Consider the following 21,543-nt stretch of genomic DNA (forward strand, 5'->3'; position numbering starts at 1 on the left):
CAAATCAACAATTTTGTCTAAAAAGAATTGTGTGTATCATAAATGTCTCTTGTGCATTGTAAATGATTTATAACAAATTTATAGAAAATCAAACATTAAAAAAAAATCCCATTTTCATAACATATTCTACATAGGAAGAAAAAGCGTAAAGTCTGTTTTGGTTGCACAAAAAGCAAGTTATATTACATTATAATCTACAAACTAGGAATAAATCAACTTTTATTTCTTACAATCATCACTAGATAAAGTGACTAGTACAAAACGAACGGTTAGTGGTACAGCTTGATTTCCACGGCGACTGCTATTTAAAACATCGCCAGGCTTGAATAATTTGCATTTAGTTTGTGGCTTCCATATCTAACAGTTTATCATGGTCACTGTAAAAATCGAGATGTATCCAGTAGTCTTATTTCAAAAATCGCTTTTTACTTCAAAAAACTAGAGTGGCACTTCTCTTTGATATAAAAATTAATTAAAAAAAAAAAACATTTGTACAACACTTTTTAAAAAAAATACTATATAGAAATGTTATTTTATATTTTATTATTAAAATTATTTATCTTTAATTTTTAGTGAAACAATACTTACCATACGTATTATTGAAAATACTACTTATGGCAACCCTGGTGAGAGTAAATCCGGCGCATGCGCAGCAATTTCTACTTTTCCCACCTTTGAAATAAATGGAATGATCCAGTCTCAATCGGAGTCAATGTGGGAATCAAGGGCTAGTCTCTTGAGAATATGTGTATGTATATCTGTAATTGTAATTGTATCTGAATGTGGATGTGGAATATGTTTGTGATGTATGTGGATGTATATGTGGCTGTGCATGTGTATGAGTAAGAAAATGTGTATATGTATGTGTATATGTACTGTTATGTACTTTATGCTCCCCACGTTTTTCGTTTTTCAATTTTTTTTTAATTATTATTCTCCACTACAAAAACGTGGTTTTTAAAAATATTTCTTAATTTGAATTTTTTTTATTTTAAATTAATAGTTTTAAATTAATAATTTAAATTAATAAATTAATAATTTTTTTAATTTTTATTTTATATTTTTTTAAATTATTACTTTTCAATTATTATTCTTCACTACAAAAAACGTGGTTTTTAAAAATATATATTTTTATTTAGATAATTTTTCTTAGTCAAGAGTAGTTAAGACTACTACAAGACCACTACTAAAATAATAGAACTTTCATTTTAAATTAGGGAATCGCGATCGCAACGAACTATAGGGGGCGTTTATTGTATGAGACTAATACCTGCGATTTCTATATGAACAGTCATTCAGTTACTCTAGAGACGTCGTTAATGTAGCGTGTAGCATTGCAACGTTCCTTCTTTAATGTGACTTATTAAATTTAAAAAAGAAAAATGCTTGATATTCTTTCTTGTACAACCGAAAACAAAATGGTATCTCTTTTTATTAGAGAAGGAATATCCAAAACACATCGGAAAAATATTTGTACATTAACAGAAAAAAATATGTATATTCTTATAAGAGTTAAAACCTAATGCCCGAGAAATAGTATTACTAAATTTAATGATATAACATGAAAGGCCCATTTAAACTTTACATTCCATAGTTTTAAGAATCATATTACTTCAAAAATTAAAATGAACAAAAAGTATACATAAGCTTCATAATTTTATGAAATTTAATTTTGTAAACAAAGTTTTTTGACAACAATTTTTATCAAAAAATTTCAAGTTTCAGTAAAAATCATTATTTAGAAACGAAGAAACGTAAAATAAAGAATGCTGACGAAGCAAAAACAAAAAAACAATTCTTTTTTGTCGCCATTTTTAGTGCTACGAAAATTCGTCTTTGGGATTTGCCAAAAACAAAACCAGATGCAATTTTATTTTTTCAGGAGGGAAATATTTTACCGAAAAAACGAAAATGTACCAATTCCCACAACATGAAACTTTATCTTGGTAAAAGTACGTTTTGGAAATGTTATTTCATTTGGAATCTTATTTATCAGAGTTCATATGGCGATATGATTGTTTTGAATCTATGCTAAACTCTATATTGGCTCATTTTCCACCGAAATCCGATCGACTATTTTGATTTTAAATAAAGTGTTTTATTTTATGAATTGTGCAAAAATTTTAAGTGTAGATTGGCGGCACTTAAAAACCGCCAAATCTGTAGCGGCGGTGGCGTTAATACGTAAGTACCGAATTTTTATTCCATACTTTTCTGAATCATATTACTTCAAACATTGGCAAGAAGTATACATAAACACATAATGTTATACCATTTAATTTTTCAAAAAAAGTATTTTGAAAACAATTTTTATCAAAAAATTATAAACTAAAAAACGGAAAATAAAGAATTCTTAGGATAAAAAAACGATTTTAAGAATTCTTTACATTGAAATAAAAACTTCCATATTGTTTCTTTTTTTATTATTCTTATAGTTCTTAATCAGACGTAAAAAACCATTCTGTAGAGAACCATCATCAAATGAAAAAAGATATTTACAAGCAAATTTTTTATTGTAAAAATCATTGCACTTACCTGATTTATAATTCCCGGAAAATTCCAAAATGATAAGTTCCTTGTTTGAAAACTTTATTCTCAAATAATAGATACATAGTTTATCCCTTCATTACTTTTAGATAACATACTACACAGCAAAATTTTATAATTGATATGAATTTGAATATGTATCCTTAAAACAGAACAGCTGAATTCTAGTTGAAATGATCTATTCTTTCAAAACTAAAAAAAACTTACCAAGAAAACGATTCAAATTAATTAAAAATCAGCACAAATGGCACTATTTCAAGTAACTTGGATAATTTTTTATTGTTGTTTTCCGAATTATATGGATACAAAAATATATACTATTCTATAACGAAGAAGAATATGCTATAACTATTACAATTCTGTATGTTCTGAATTCATATTTATTCACTGGAATGACGAAAGCAATGTTGACTTCACTTTAATTCGTAATGAATTGAAGACAGAAGAAATGCATTTTACCTTAATACACACATCTGTAACAGTATCCGAAATCGGAAGTCATCAGTTGCAAGTTTGTTGATAATAGAAATAAAAAATTATTGAGGAATTTTTCTTCAAATGTTTGGCGTGTTCTGTTCCTGAAAGATTTACTAATATTCTGGAGATTTTTTTCAAGTTCTTCGGCCTTTTCCTTAGGGAAATTTTGCTTCTTATTTGCTGCTAAAAAATGGCGTCTGATTCTGTCAATGACTTTGATGGAACTAAATGAAAACGTGATAAATTAATGTCTGATATTTACAGGCTCCCGCTAGACGGCGTACTCGAGCGTTGCGATCGCGAATACAAAAATCTTTATAGAAAATCATTACCTTTACGACTTTCATTAGTTTTATGCTGATGACAACCAAAACAATCTGGAAATGAATGAGGAAAAACTGGATCCTACCACGTGATTTTTCAGCCAATAAAATTACTCCGACAATAAAAATCTTTTCACCTGACATGTAATACTAATTTGAAATAATGGAATCGACAACAAAAGACAATCTCGAAAATATTTTTTTTTTTTAAATTTTAATTTTATTTTACTTTGTATGTCTTTTTTCTCTTCATTTTCATGCATTGTCATCCAATTCTGAACTATGTGCCAAATTTGAAGCTTGTAGCTAGTCGGGAAGTTAGTTTAAAATCGATTACAAAATTCCACCCGGACGGACATACACGAAGGCAAGTTGATATAAACGTGGTAAAAAAGAGGAATAATTCTGTGAAAGTAAAGTGTTTGAATCTTTTTCTGAAACTACCGTTGGCATTGATTATCTCAATAATTCATTGATCTTTGATTGATTGTCCTTGCATTTGAATTTGTGAAGTAATGATCATACAGTCACTGGACAAATTATTAGACGCACAATGAAATTCTATGTAAAATCTTAATTATCAGGTGACACTATACAGCTTTATTGTTTTTATGCGACAGAAACCAGTTTGCACTTGTTTAAGTTCGTGTATCAATTGGTTAAGTTAGACGATATGTAATATAAATTCGACGATCGGATAAATTAGACGATATATTATATCAATATAGAATAGTTATAAAGTTCTTAATTTACAAAACTCTTGTCCGGCCAATCTTGACATACGCTTCTGAAGCTTGGACAATGACAAAATTGGAGAAAAATTGTATCACAATATTTGAGAGAAAGATTTTGCGGGGTATACTTGGTGGTGTAAATGAAAACAATAACTGGAGAAGGAGATTTAACTTTCAACTGTACAAGACTTATAAACAACCTTATATTATTAAATACATAAAAATAAATAGAATGAATTGGATCGCTCACGTGATTCGAATGAGTGACGACAAGACAATAAAAAAGATACTGCTTTTTAGATCCACTGGGAAAAGAAAGCGGGGAAGCCCGCGGTTGAGATGGGCTGACTCAGCGGAGTCTGATTTTCTCGCATTTAATGAAAAAAATTGGAGATCGAAGATAAATCGTAAGTCGTCATGGAGAAATCTTCAGAGGAAGGCATTGGCTCACATTGGGCTGTCTAGTCAACTATGATGATGATAGAATAGTTATTATATCAGGTATTATATTAGTATATTATAATAATTAGACCTAATTAATAGACATATTGTAGTGTTTTAATAACTACATGCTTTGCACGAGTTTATATGCAATACTTTTATAGTTAAACATACATGTAATGGGTTTTTATTCAGGAGATTTCTTATAATCTTCCTGATTGTATTTATTTTTAACGTATTGCATTACAACATTAACCAATTCACACGCGAACGTAAATAAGTGTAAACCGGTTTCAGCCTCGTAAAAACAATGCTGCATAATATCCCCTGATAATTAAGATTTTACATAAAAATCCTATAAATAATTTGTCTTGGAATTGTAAGATTAAAAATTATTGAAACACAGATTTTAATCGGTTAACTCATCTCCGTTACTTGATCGTTCAACAAATCTCGCTTTCTTTTTTTTTTCTCTTCAAGAATTACAATTAAATAGTTTAATCACGATATTCAATTTCATAATATATATGACTAGTAGTTTCTTGCTTTACTTTTGTATTGACTGCTGGTTTAAAAAAAAATCTCAAATTAAAACTAAAATCACGAATTTCCTAAAGGAATTCTGCGCATCGCGTAGACAATTCTTTTGTTTCTCGGATATGATTCTTTCATTTATCAAGGAAAATCTTTGCAAGTATGAACTAAGATACTCAAACCACGATCCCTTCAAATAAAACATCTGATTAAATACAGATAATAAACTTGGATTATACATTTCACAATCTTTCATCGAAAATATCTCCTTTATATATGATGTAAGCCTTCTTGTTTTTACAGTGCCGCTTCTACAATGCTCGAGATTTCGAAGCATGTAGAAGTCTTTCAAGTTTGGCACATATGGTGCAAAACTAAATCAAATTCACGCAAACTTTAAACTTGGATTACTCTATATTATTGTGCAACCTGTACGAAAACAGTGTTTCATTTAACATCTTAATGATTTTGCAAAAATTTGCATTGCGTTCTAGTTCCATGTAGAAACCTATTATTCTGAGACTATGGGTTTTTGCTCTTTTTTTTTTTTAAATCTACGCATAATTATTAAAATTAAGAACTATAAAATAAAAATATACGAAAATTGAAAAAATTGAATAAACTTTAAAATTGTACTCCACTTAATCAGTGTAGTTAATTCGGGGGATTTTATTTTATCTCATAACCGGCGTTAAACACCTTACCCAATTCGGAATTTACGACTATCAATGTTCTATTCTTTAGCCTTGTAATTTTGAACCCTACTCAGAAGACGAGGGAGCTTCTAGATCGATCGTTATGACAAACTAGCATTCGAGGAGGACATTTTAATGGGACTAACCCACATTTGGGTTACTTAAAGAGGAAAAGACGAAAACCTTTCATGGTTAGTCCGATGGCAAAGGGATTCTAACCCATGATCCATCTACCACTGAGGATGCTTTACGGCAGCACTATGATTGGTACGAACCGAGAGCATAATTCGTGTCAACCAGCCACGGCTGGGATTCGAACCTGGGTCCTCTCTTTGAAGCGAACTCTGTATTCATTCTTTATAAGACAATTAGGGTGTCCTTGTTAAACATTTTTTATATTTAGGTTTCATTTTTGAAATTATTATGGACCATCTATTATCAAAAGTAAAATTTGCAATCCTAATGAAATATTTGAAACGAAACATTCCAAAGATGTCTCCTTCACGCTGCAAATTATTTACTTTTTAGTTTACGTCACAGATTAATGAGAGCATAACCATTTTATTATGTCTTGGTGCAATAAAAATACTTCTAAACGATAAACAAAACTCTTTGTTTCCGATTCTTTATCCATCGTAGGATAATGTTATATAATCAAATTATAAGAAAGAATTTCAAAATTTATTCTTATTTTATTGAATTGTATAGTTCCAAACACAATTGAGTAATCCACTTCCATAGTAAAAGTCTGGGGATAGGGTTTACTTAACGGGAAATGGTCCTTGAAACACGTGACAACATTCTACATAAATTACTCCTCTAAGGATTCTATATAATCGAGCTAACGTAGTTTTGGTCTTTTGACTGAAGTAGGGCTTGGTAAAAAAAAATATTTTTTACCGGATTCTTAGCAGTAGGAGAAAACAAGTTAATTCTTTAAATTTTAATACTTTTCTTTATATTATACTCTTTATATTATATCTACTCTTTATATTATACTCTTTATATTATACTCTTTATATTATACTCTTTAAAAATTCTCAGAATTTTCTGAATTAAAACGTCCCCTCAGAAAACCACTTTTTTTGAAACTTCAAAGACTAGTTCTTGAGAGCATTTTAATACAAAACTGCAATTTTGCATTCTCTATTTTTGTATAAAGGTCTAACTTTGAAACCTCACTTTAAGGCCGACCTAAAAGGAATTTCATAGATAAGAAGCTCAGAGTAAGACTTTTAATTTCCGTCTAAATAATTAGGAATAATATTCAAAATATTTTGAAAAGTTTTTTATAAACAATGCAAATCGAAATGTATTGCTGGTCATTAAATTTTTACTCTTTGTGACATATTTAAATTCACTGTCTGTTTATACTCATTAACTTTCGAGATTATCGTAGTAGGGACTTAGCTTCCTATTCCTTTCCTCGTCTACCCTCACGTTTGCTATAATCATTTTTTTTCATTAATAATGAAAGTAAGTTTGTTACATTTAAATTAAAAAGTATTGAATTGGGACATCCCAAAATGTTTGTTGTATTAACACCGATTTGATTTTTTTCTGTATTTGCTGGATAAAATTTAAAACTATTCATTTTACGCTGTTATCATATTCGACAAACAATTAAGTTGTTGAAATTCCTATTTAATTTTTGGTTACTATCAAAACTTATTTTTCAAGATAATTATTAATAACATTCACTTCTCACATTAAGGTTTATCTAACATAGCTATTCTTTTTAATGGAATTTTGTTTCTCTTTCTTATGACATTTGGACAAGTCAAGCAATCCAGCTATTAACCTTTGCAAATCAAGTCAAGAAGGTACACTCTTTGTTTTACAAGAGAGCATTGCAAATGTGAAGTACGTCTTAGCTCAAAATCTCTCCTAGATAGATGGCAGAAACACTAAATCGCGAGGTCACTTCCAAAATTTTGACATAGATCTGAAAGGGAAGGAAATTCCCCCCAGATCCCAGTACCCATGGTATACTCAACGACCGACCTCAGGACTTTCGTTTCCATAAGTGTTACGAGCACGTATACCGAATGTAGTCGGTGGTACCTAACGGAGTTGAGGAAGGAAACCCGGATCCTTCAGACCGGACTCGGATTCTCTAACCACTGGGATACCACTGCCCCTAGTATAAAATACGAACGTAGAAACGGAATTGTAGGTTCAAATTATTATTATTATTTTTTAAAAAAACTGCTGCAAACAACTGTTAAGTTACACAGGAACACTATTGTATTGATATATTTTGCTTTGGCTGCATAAATGCAATATTAGAAGGGACTTTTTCGGATATAATCGTGTGAGCTGATGACGATTGTATCTTTTCCTTATTTAATTTTCCGTTTTTTTTTTTAATTTTTAAATATTTTTAAAAAAAAATTTTATATTTTTTCTTTTTCTTTAAAAAAATATTTATATTTTTTTCCATGTTTTCTCTATATTTTTAGACTGCTTTAAGAGTTCTATATGCTTGCTGCTTACGTGCAGTAAATAGCACTTACTTTTCTTAATTTTCGTCGTTAATCTCTCTTTTTTAATACCTTTTGTCTTTATTGTGCCATATATATATATATATATATATATATATATATATATATATATATATATATATATATATATATATATATATATATATATATATATATATATATATATATATATATATATATATATATATATATAATAAATAAATAAATACAAGAAAACACTAAGAAAGTTAACAAAAACAATAAGTTTCATTTATTGCGCTTAAGCTGCAAGTAAACAGCACTCATTAGATAAGTTCAAAATGAAGAATAAAACAAAGAAAAATTATAGACATATGAAAAAAAGGGGGGTGGGAAATAATAAGTAAAAAAATAACAAACAACATTTTATTTAAAAAAAAAAATGAAATGTTAATTAAAAAACCTGAAAAAAAGCCGGAAAAAAAAAAGATATAATCTTTTCTTCAGCCCACACGATTATATCCGCAAAACAGAGTGCTTTCTGCCCCTTTTTTTCATATGTCTATAATTTTTCTTTGTTTTATTCTTCATTTTGAACTTTTATATATATATATATATATATATATATACATATGTACAGTCGGACCTACATCCAACGAAGTCGCTAAATCCCGATAATAAGTTCGTTATATGGAAAATTCGTTAAATAGAAAATCAAATTCTGAAATACTCAAAACACAAAACAACACAAAACAGCTTTTACATTCATAAACACTAGATATAATTAAAAAAGAAATTGATACACCTTTATCTCGTAACCTGGTATCGACTATTTATTTTATAAATCTCAACCATAAAGGATATCCGCATGGAAAGCAAGAAGAGAGCAAAACATTATCCAGTGTTAAACTATCATACTACCTATATTTTCGACTAATAAAAGCTAAATTAATGTGTAAAATTATTGCTGCATTTATTATAAAAGTAATTTTGAACATACATTACCACCATTACCATTAAGTTTAATTGCTACTGATAAAACCCGTTAGTTTTGTCTGAGTTTTTAAAGTTAAGTGACTGAGCTCTAAAAGTTATTTGACTACGAAAACAAATTCAAGATCATTTCCTCCATGAAATGCTAAGAAAATATTTACCCCGACCTGCCCAATTCAGGGCATACGGGTAAATGTTTATTAAAGCCAATTAAAAACATTAAAGAATATAAAATACATAAAGTGCATAAAATACATAAAATACGAAAGTCCCATAAAATGCTATAACAAGTTTTAAATGTTCTGAAATATTTTGGGAAATAGGGAAAGTGGATCTTAAAGAAAAGTTCGCTAAATGAAAAATTCCCTTCGCTATTTGGAAGACATTTTACGAAGAAATTTCCAAAATGTTCTTGGTTCCTCGAAAAAGTCGCAAGGTAGAGAAATTCGCAATAAACTAGAAGTCCGACAGTATATATATATATATATATATATATATATATATATATATATATATATATATATATATATATATATATATATCATACTTCAAAAGACATGCAAAACTATCGTTCCTGCATTAAATACTACAACGAAAGGAGACAAAATGACTCAGTCGTGCATTCCTTGTATCCCTACACATCATCGAAAATCGTTTAATACTTCCAAATATGGAAGTGAAGGAGGGAAAGATTTTAAAATAACTCCTCCTTTGAAACATAAATCTAATTATAATTCATTGGTACGTTTTCAGCCTTGAAGACCCAAAATAGAATATCTCTACACGTCTTCTTTAGCAAAGACACTTTATGAAAATGAAAGAGTTTCAATGCATTTATTAAAACAAAAATATGTTTCTAATTTTTGTATTATATATATGTCACAGCGAAAGACCGAAATCGGTGGTTGTTGACTTTCACCGGTGAATGTCAACAAACACCAAATACGTCGGTGAAAGATCGAATATTTCATTACATTCTTGTACATTTGGACCCTCACTGGTGTATGTCGACAATCACAGATATGCTTTGGTGAATGTCCGAAATATTTATTACATTCGATTTGATATGAATTTATTCGTGGATATAATTACATTTATTCGATACTTTAACCCTACACTGATGTTTTTTTAAGGTTCAGTGCCACTGCCCGATATACATTTGCCCGGTATATCCTATACTGATGCTTTTTTAAGGTTAAGTGCCACTGCCCGGTATACATTTTCCCGGTATATCCTATACTGATGCTTTTTTAAGGTCAAGTGCCACTGCCCGGTATACATTTGCCCGGTATACCCTACACTGATGCTTCTTTAAGGTCAAGTGCCATTGTCCGATATATATTTGCCCGACACTCCAAACACTGATGCTTCTTCTAATCTATCGTCAGTAAGTATTAAAATATAGAATAAATATAAATATATCAAATAAATATAATAATATTAACGAATAAATTAATATAAAATTGGATATAACAAATATTTCGGACATTCACCAAAGCGACTATGTGATTGTTGACATTCCCCGGTGAGAGTCAGAAATAAGGGTATTTAGCAAATATTTCGGACATACACCAAGCGACTACGTGAATGTTGGCATTCACCGGTGAATTTCGACATTCTTCAGATTTCGGTGTTTCACCGTAACATATATATCTAAACATACCTGACATTTTTAATATTTCCAAATTAATTTTTTGAAATTTAAAAAGGAAAAATTCTAAACGAAATAATTAACTATTTTTCGAAATAGTCTTCTTTAGTATTCAAATCTTTTAAATACTCAATTCTTTTTAATATTCAAATCTTTTCCACTCTTAAATTCTTTTTTTTAATAATTTGTTGTGGTTAATACGTTTAGTTTTGGGTAATTTACAAAGATAAAAGTTTTTTTTCCTTGAAAGACAGAGATCTTAAATAAAGATTTAATCATCTGCCTTTTGATGGTTTTACTTGCGTTTCGTAAAAAGTCCCTCTTCCACGGTGTTCTTAATAGCAGTTCACATTGACGTGTGAACATCAGCTGTTGATGAACCATCGTAAGTTCTGTCACAGTGATTCCTGGGTTTCCTTGCTGATAAACAGCATATTTATGAAATGAATATTTTTCTTTATAAAAAATGCATTGAACTTAATTGTTTTTCATATTTTGAGTAAGAGATCATTCACAGTGGATGTGGAATATTCACAAATGTGAATTTGGAGATGTAAATGAGAACCTTATTTTTTAAATGGATGGTGTTTTCAATATAAATGCAAGTAAGAACAATATATTGAGCTCTTGAATAGCTCTACTTTCGGTTAGAAAGTATATAGCTGCTCACTACTTATTTTTCGAGGTGATATTTTCAGGCTGATAATTTTGTTCTTAATAATATATAATTTATGAGCTCAATTCGGCTGTATTTCATGAAATATCAATGATATTAAATAATTTATTCCAGTGAGTTTGAAGTGAAAACTTGTTTTAGTTATTTTTAGATCTATTGTTAAAAAAGGCGACATGGTCGCAGGATTTAAGGAACTCGCTTTTTGGCAGTTCCGAATTGGCCTCTTTTTACTTGTTTATTACTGTTTGTTCTTTTTGAAAGCCTTGCACTGTCATACGTTTGTGTTAGCATGATTTTCGAGCATCTAGATTATGTTCTTTTTATAAATTTTCATTTTGGTTTAAATTTCAAAGTTGATATATTGAAAGACAAAATAAAAAGTGCTTTATCGCGATTCTTTTTCTTTTCGAATGACAACTCTTACATCTTGAAATAACATGTCGTCAAATGACGATTCTTATAACGGTTCTTTTTTTAGCACAAATAATAAATCAGGTTGAAGGGTTTCAATTATCGACTATGTCATCCTTCATCTATCAAAAGGTACCTCAAGATAGAATCTAGTTAACATGTGTTATATACTAGTGATTTGGTATTTAATATTTGTAGTGGTAGTTACGCCACATTACTCCCCTTCCAGAATTTTATTTGTGATAGAATTCGATGAACGATTACCACTAGTTGCTTCATGCTGTTAATATATTTATATCATTTTCACTCATTATATTTTTTCTTCATTTTTATAGCATTTTTGCTCATTATTTTTGTTTATATCTTTTCGCTCATTTTTTCCCCTTCAATATTGTCTATTGACCGGGAGACTATATTTACTTCACCGAATTTTTTTTTTTTTTGAGCAGCATATTTTTAAGCAAATCAACTGGTAAATGTGGATCATCCATCAATATTAGCAAGTTCTTATCACGTCCGCAGGTCACCATTGTGGGGGCGGAGTTATTGACCATGCCTACCTTCATCTATCAAAAGGTACCTCGTGATTAAATCAAGTTAACATGTCTTATATACTAGTGATTTGGTATTTAATATTTGCAGTGGTAGTTACGCCACAAGGTAACAAACACACATATACTGTACAAGAAATGCTTCTCAAGAGAGTCTCAAAACACAATGATCACGTTGTGGGCAAATTGTCCTTAAAATGCACCGGAACAGACTACTTATAAAGAATAAGTTAGGTAAGTAAGTAGGAAAAATATTAAGAAAGCGGAAAATATCGTAGTACAGTCCGCAATAAAAAAAAACGAATCACCCTGAATAACTTTTGTTCTAATGATCGGATTTTCACGAACTAAGTGTCAATCTTAATGGTTCCTGGGGTTGACCTCAAATATGCTAATTAATTAGTGCTAACTATTAATTAATATACTAAATCAGACACAAAAACGTACTTTCTCTGAATAAACATATATTTTTTTTTACATATTTGGAATCTAGACACTTGAATTAGGGGGGGTAGACAAAATTTTGAAAAAATTGGATCGTAAATTGGGTCGCAATAAAGGTTTATATATTTGGCGATAGTCCAGAAAACCGCCAAAAAAAGTCGCCTGCTCAAATGAATATTTTAAGATAACCCATTGACTAATTCGAAAGAGGAACGCTTAATTTTACTAGGTTGCTAGGCAACCATGCTATGATTGTAAAAAAATTGAAATAATGTTGTGTGATTGCTCAGAGAGGTTTCATTCATTCTTAATAGAAAATATCTCGAAGTTTCTGGGCAATAGACTTTTAAGCTGATTTCTGCCTAAAAAGTAAAAAAAAAAAAATTTTTTAATGTCCTTTGAAAAGAAAATTTGAATCGATTTATAAATTATTTATGATTTTCTAAATTTTTAGAATTTAAATACATGAACTTTTTATCTGATATTGTTTAGATTTTGCTGTTTTTGCTAAATTTATTCGAGGATTTCATACTAAAATCAAATTAACATATATTACAGCTATATACAAAATTTTAGGGATAATAATTTTTACAGCTTTAACCCCTAGGGGACGGGTGATTCATGAAAGCATTCGTACAAAATCAGAATCAGGATATAAATAAATAAATAACGCTAGCTTAAATGCAGGCGTTGCTAATTTCACAGACTTACTTTGCCTTGAATTTAATTATTGTTAGTTTAATCATATATATATTTTATTTTATAACCGTCGTTGAACAGCCGACCCAATTTCATGGGTTTACGACTACTTAAGTTCAACTCCGTAGCCTTGCAATTTTGAACCAATCCAGAAGACAAGGAAACTCCTGGATCAGTACCCCCAGAGGTATTGATTTGTTGAATCATATATATAATCAATGTTAGTTCAAAGTATAACTAAATAATTTTATTTTGAACTAAGTAATGGTGAATTAAGTAAATCAAACAATTATAACCCCGCCCACAAATAAACTGCTAAAGAATTACTTTGATTACCAGTTTTATCTTTTTACCCTGGTTGTTACTGTTTTATGCTGTCACGTATTTGTGACAGTCGGAGCGAAAGGGTTAATCGAGTCTTCGAGGCAAAAAATTTTGAAGAAAAAAAAAGTGCTTGAAAAAATAAATGTAGATTGTATAGACAAGGTTTTCTGTAATTTACGATATTTTTTTTTCTATAACTCAAGGAATTGCTGAATGTGTAGGGGCATTTTAAAGACATTGAAATATGTTATGTTTAAGAATAAGATATTGAAATAATATGTTGCATATTGTATGATTTGTTGTTTATAAAATCGCGTCATTCTGCTAGATATTTAGGTTACATGGTTTTCCTTGGATAAAGATGATTAGCGAATTGCATCCTCGTGTTTCAATGCATTCTGAAACTTATGTTCGCAAATTCACCATACAATGTCGCACAGCATATTCTTCAATTACGATAAGCTACATTTACCACCAAATACTGCTACTATGATTATTTATGTTTTCTTATATATATCTGATACACTCCTTTTAAACAGATCCCTAAAATACAGAAAAACTTAAAAGATGAAATATTTAATTTCATTAACTCAAAATATCCGGTCTCAAAATTTTAATTTTTAAGTTAAATATAACTTTTACAATATTGATGCTATTACGTTTTTAAAGACCATATGAATCCTGTTAAAATATTAAAATGCATATGTTTACTTTAACGAGTGTAAAATCCTTATCAAAATAATGATCAAGAACTAAATGTAAAACAGTATAATTGACGATAAAAAGTCAACTGGCTTCAAAACATATGAAGAGGCGAGGTAAAAGCGTTCAAATATAATCGCCCATTCTCAAGACTTGTCAGGCTTGAATAACTTGTGACTTTCATTATTGGATGCTCAAAACCTGTCTACTTTTATTATTATCTATTATTTTTTTAAATCAATGAAGTTTTTATATTTTCGATTCAGTTTCTTGGGATTATCCATTTAGTTACACAACATATTAAATTATTTCACTCGATATTAAAATAAGTTTTGAAAAGGTATACTTTATGTATCGATGCCAAAGTTTATTCTACATATATTTTAGGGTATGCTTTCGGAGTATTTTGATCGAGTTTATTTTTACCCTTATTTGCTTAAAATTATTAAATAATTTGCTTAAAATAAATTATTCAAGCTACATGATTTAATGCATTTATAGTATAATAGTAAGCGGGACTTCCATCGCATATTCTTAACCTTAATACCGCTATCATTAAATAAATGAAATAAGCTTAGATAAGTAATAAAAGCTAATTTTTTCCCCGTTTTAATTTTCAAGGAATAATATGTTTCGATCAAACAGACTTCATTCTGGAAATAGCGAAATTATTGAGTAGGTCCCATAGAACAATATCATTCTTATCCTCTTCTGACGAAATATAGGAAAAATTAGTTTTCACAGTTTCTGTAAAAAGTATGTTAGCCTTCTTGTCACGTTTTTTTAAATTAAAATAAGTTCGGAAATTGCGTATTTTTTATAACATTTTTTTAAAATCAGATGACTCTAAAATTGGCACGGCTTCGGAATCTTCTTACAAATTTCAATTTTTAGTATTTTCTACTTAACGAAATAAGGCATTTTCCTGATAACAAATTATACTACAATAATATCTTGGGAATCGTGCTAAAGTAAAAAATTAAACGAAATAGTTTAGTATATTATCAGGAAAAAAATCTACTTGGTATCATAAAGAAAGAGTAAAAGATATAATGAAATAATTAGTGAATCACACGTGATCAGATAATTAAAAATTTAATTTCACAACTAAGATGTTAGGACGACATTTAAGATACTGAGATATTTTAAGACGCTTAAAAATTTGGCTACGTATTCGACAGCTTTTTATGTTCTGTATCTTTATACTCTTTGTAGTGACTTATAAAACATCAAAACTATATTAAATAATCTATGTTGAAGTAACGAGAAACAAAAAAAAACGACAATCAATAATTTATACTCTTTTTTCAAAAAAAAATAGTATGCTTAGTAAATAATCAGCTGTTTTGCATTAAATAATTTTAAACAGTGGAATGTTTTTAGTTTCTTAACAAGGTTTTATTCTTAGCTAGCAGACAATAATTCTTTTTAAGAAAACTTGACTATACTTTAGAAAGGAATTTTACTTTAAAGAAAACCTAAATTAAAGAACTAATAAAATTGATTAGTATATTAATGAAGAAATAATAAACGTAAAAGGATAAAGAATAAGATTCTTAAAAATTTCAAAATTTACTTAAATAATTGGTAAAATAGTTCTGCGAAACACTTGTGAAGCACTTCCGGAAATTTCTTTTAAGATTAAGACGATATAGGGTAAACCAACCAGTGATGAAACACACCCCAGTAAAGGAACATTTCATAGATATTTTTTAAAAATAAGATTTTAAACGTTTTAATTTAGACTGATTGGTAACAGTAGCTTACTACCTAGCAATAGGAAATCATCTAAGAATGCATAGAGTTACCTGGTCTTAGAGTCTTCCCTGGAAAAAGTTTTGAATTTGTTAGTATCTGTTCAACGCCTTGTTTCTTTGACACAATTATAAGGTCAGTGGTGGTAGTTATCAGTTTAAAGTACAAATAATTGCATATAATAATGCTTTTTTTCTCATTGTGAAAAAGATAATTCAAAATATGGTAATTGAAGTTACGTTTTATTTATTTCAAGCATCATAACATTAGCAAGTACTGAGATTAGGGGGTGCTTATTAACTGGATTACCAAACGATGAAAAACCAATGAATAAACAAGTGTTCATTTATTAGGATTTTTTCAAGTTAATGAAAATAAAAGAAAAATTTTAATTTTTCTGTACTTTTAGTCATATTATACATCAAAATTATGTTGGAAGTACAAAAAACAACTTCTAACCAGTGAAGGAACAGGCATGTTTCTTCACTGGGAATAGATTTCCCAGTGAATGAACAGTATGTGTGAAATATGATTTTACATGGATAATTAGTAGTTCTGCGATATAGAGGACACCTAAAATTCAGCTAAATGTTGTATGAATAAAAAAAAATTTCATTTCAAAATGCAAATTTAATTGTTAAATTTGTTTAAAGAATTATAATAATAATTTATTAATTATTTATTGTTATAAATGTAGTGATAAGTTATTACATCATACCTTAGACACCTTAATAAGCTATGTTTACTGACCAAATATAATAATAAAAGCTTGAATAATAATAATAAAAGCCTTTGTGCTAATAATTAGCTAATTTATTATCTTATTGCGGTCTTTAACGTCCAGACGGAAACTGGTAGGAAAAATCCATTTAAAAACCATCATGCAGGTGAAAATGGGTGAAATTTTTTTTAAGGCGACATCCACCGATAACTCAGTGCAATGCGAAGATAATTTCGAAAGGCAAAACTTCCCTTAGAGAATAATATTCGAAATACTGGTTTTAATAATTTTAAATGAATCTTTAGGAAAGAAGTAGCCCTGGCATCCTTTTAGAAACTGATTGCATTTACAATGCGAACGAAACAAGAGTTGAATACTGCCCTTAAACGGGAAAAATCCTTGGCCCTAAAAATTATAAGGATTTATATTCTTAAGCACCTAGGAAAGAAAAAGTACCTCTATTGGTAGTTTTTCCTTACTGAAGAATTCTTTGAGATATTACAGAATCAGTCCCTGCTGTATATTTCATTGAAAAAAGCGATTCATGATATGAAACAATGACCGCAGCAACATTTTACAAATATATTGCAAATGCTTCTACACATGGCGAATTAAAAATGCTATCAAATTCCCTATTTTCCTTGTTTTGGATAGGTATAAATCTCATATCAATTTGAAACTGAGCAAGTTATGTTGATCGAAACAAATTTTCTGGTTTAGTTTTCTACCTAATTCAGGGAAATCTCCCGTTAGATCTTAGAATTGTAAAGCAATATATCGAGAAAATTTTACATCCATTTTTAAATAAGATTTTGAGGCATCAACTAATGAAGTTAAAATGCTTTTATGAAATGCGATATTTTTCCATTCGATGTAAAAACGTTGACTTTAACAAATGCATGCAAAACAGACACCGAGAGGAGCAAGACAACTTATCAACAAAATACAAAATACATGCTTCGAGAGTAACGATGCACTATTTCTTCAGAAACTTGAGAAGGAAATCTCACAAGTTATATTGCAAATTTTTAAAGGAACATTGACGACAGAAAAGTTTAATCTCCCAAATATCCAATAGCCTGTGCTTTTCTCAATATTGAAGAATTTATTACAAAAAGAACATTTGGTTAATCAAATTTTGGCACTGAAGCTGATACAACTAACATTGATAATGAAAGTATCTTGATAACTGATTTTGATATAAGTCCTCTTGAGGCATTGTTAGTTGCAAAAACAATTGGTTCCATAAGTAAATGGTAAGTACTGCTGAAGACCCACTAGATATAAGTCAATAAGAGATGGATTTTACTCAAACTTCGAAACTCCTTTTTCTCATTTATTATCCAGTGAGGAATTCTAGAAATGGTACTGGAAAATCAAAAGATATTTCGAAGATACATTTACATTGGCCAAAAATTTGGAAAAAAGAGGAAGGTTAAATCAAAGGAAAAAAATTACTTTTTTGCATTAACTTCAGAAAAAGAACGAAAATTTAAAGAGATTTAAGGAGCTGAAGAAAAAGTTAAAGCCGAAAATATGACGAAGAGAAAAAAAATTCTTAAAAAGATTAAAAAATAGCTTAAAAAAATATGGAGAAAAGAGTAAACAAAAAAGTGATCTAATTATAATTCAATCAAACCCCGCTATAGTGAACATGGTTTAATAGTGAACTCCCGGATATAGTGAACGAAATGTTCGATCCCGTGCCTTGCTCTACCCGTATAATGTTATTTTTTGTGGATATAGTGAACCAAAAAAGTGACGAAGTTGGATATAATAAACTTTTTTCTGATTATAATTTTGAAATTTCTACTTCAAAATAAATACATTTACCGATTTTTAAAACCATCTATAGGTAGCGATAATCATTTTTTTCTTGTTTGCTTCTTTTATCTTACTTTCCCATCCCTAAACAAATCAAGTAGATGTTTCCAACCCAGGCAGATGATGCACCTGTAAGGTGTCAGAGGAATCAATATGCATTTTCTGTCAGAGGGAATGACTGAATTTGACCAGAATTCATTATTGGTCAAAGAGTTGGACACTACCCATATAGCAAAAATTCTTCCGTAGTAGCTCCCACGGAGGAATCGCTCAACCTCCCCCGGAGCTCCCGACTTTTCCCGAATTCCTCCCGCGGAGCTCCTCAGTAATGCAAAATGTCTGCACCTTTCAATTCCTCAGTTCCTCCGGCGGGCTTCCCGAAAGTCACTCCATAGAAGGAGCCGAGGAAGAATGATGAGGAAGTTTCAAGGTCTCATACTTTCCGATGGCTTTCCCCGGGCAGTCTCCTAAGGAAGAACTGAGGAAGTTTCAAGGTCGCATACTTTCATCGGGTACTTTCTTTAGGAAGTGCTGAGGTAGATTTGAATCTTATGGCTTTCCCTTAGACTACTAATACATATAATTATACTTACTAATACATCTACATTATTAGATTCCCAAAAACTCCAAATTGTTTGTGGAAATCAAACGATGCGGCTTAGAAGGGGCAATAGAAGGAAAGACTTGATATCAAAATAATAAACAAGTTCCCTCACTAAAGCCCCACTGAGCCATCGTGCATCATAGATAATCGCTAAACTTGATCACTTCTCCACAGTTGAAGGTAATGCTTGCACAACCTCTGCTTAGGAAATCTTACTGTACTTATATGCATTCTGGTATTTCATCAATTATTGATGAAAAATATGAATAATTATAAAATAATCTTAACTTTACTGGCACTTTGCACAAGTAGATTCAGTTGAAAATATGTCGCTAAATACATCATTTAGTAAAAACTACACCATTAATGAAACAATAAATGTATCAGATAACATTTGATAGATTTATTATATTTTACATTAACTTAAGTTTAATTCAATGTGATATACAAGTCTACAATTACCACATTACGACATACGGTTATATAATTTTAAAGAAAAGTAATTATCAATGTCAATGTACCACCATTTACAATTGAAAACCTTTTAATTGTAAATGATGGTTCATTGACACCTACCTTTTATTATATTTCACCTTTTCTACACACATAAAAGAATTAAACAGTTTAGAAATTTTTTTATTGATAATAGTTTTTATATACAAAATAATAAACTATCGTATTTTTAAAATAATACTCTTTTTATTAACAGACATTTCTTATAATATCAAAGATAAAATCGGAGAACAAGTATGTTACTAGGCCTAACTCAGTAAAGTGGAAATCATTAACTACTTTAACACAGATAATTAGAATTATAAAATGTGGTAAACGTTTAAAATGCATAGATACAATATTATAAACAGAAAAAAATTATTCAAAACGATTGACTTACTTTATTTACTGAATAATAAATGAAGAGCTCAAAATTAGAACAGTCAACATAGCTACACTTGATTACACCTGTAAGCAACAAACTATGTATACCTCCGCGCAATTTCTTCAGCAGGGTTACTTTTCAAAAATTCTGTGGTGAGAATTAAATTCTAGTCAAGCACATCTAGCGCATGCGCAATTGCTCAGCCGGTTGCACGCACAGACATAAGTAATTATGATGCTCCTACGGAATAACCAGGGAGAAAAATCCATTGGATTGATTTCTAACGGATGACCGGTGGAGGCATATCCGTAGGCGATGTTTCCGAAGGACTTCCTACGTATCGTTATCCGTAGGAATGTTAGAATGGAATTTCCCTCGGCTTTCCCCTATTTATCCGCGTCTTCCCTCGGAAGAAAGGGATGCATTTGGGAGGTCCTAGGGAAAGGTTTCGGAAGATGAGTGCTATATGGGTAATATGTGTTGATAAGGCCCTTATTTCAACTACTTTTTGCTCTCAGTGCAGTTAAAAAAAGCCTGCAAACAAGTGTCTCAAATTTAACTATGGCGAGCAGTAAAATGTTCTCCATTGATGATAAAATGGGCATAATCAGAAAAATTTAAAATGGATGTAATCAAGCTGATATTTGCAGGGAATATAAACTATCCAAATCTACAGTTTGTAACATATGGAAAAATAGGCAATTAACAATTTCTGCTCATGAAGAAAATTTAAATGGCAGAAAAAAGTTGAGAAAAGCAGACCACAAGGATATTGAAGAAGCATTGCTGAAGTGGTTCAGCATTCAAAGAAGCCGTATCTTTCAGTATCTGGACAAATGTCGATAAATTTGCTAAGCGACTATACGAGATTACTTTTATGTGCTCGAATGGCAGGTTAGACAAGTTTAAAAAGTGGACTAACAGAAATTCAGGAAAAATTATCAGAGAGTCGGGAAATGTTTCCATATCTGATGTTGAAGACTGTTCAACAGCTAAAGATTAAATTTTTTTTTTGTACGCAGGACGAAGAGTAATAAAAAGTAACAAATGTTTTGCTACTACATTATATTTTTCAGTCATTTATTTGAATAACGTGTA

Source organism: Parasteatoda tepidariorum, chromosome 4, assembly GCF_982258835.1.
Source record: "Parasteatoda tepidariorum strain Cologne lab strain chromosome 4, Ptep-v5.0, whole genome shotgun sequence".
Taxonomy (NCBI): Eukaryota; Metazoa; Arthropoda; class Arachnida; order Araneae; family Theridiidae; genus Parasteatoda; species Parasteatoda tepidariorum.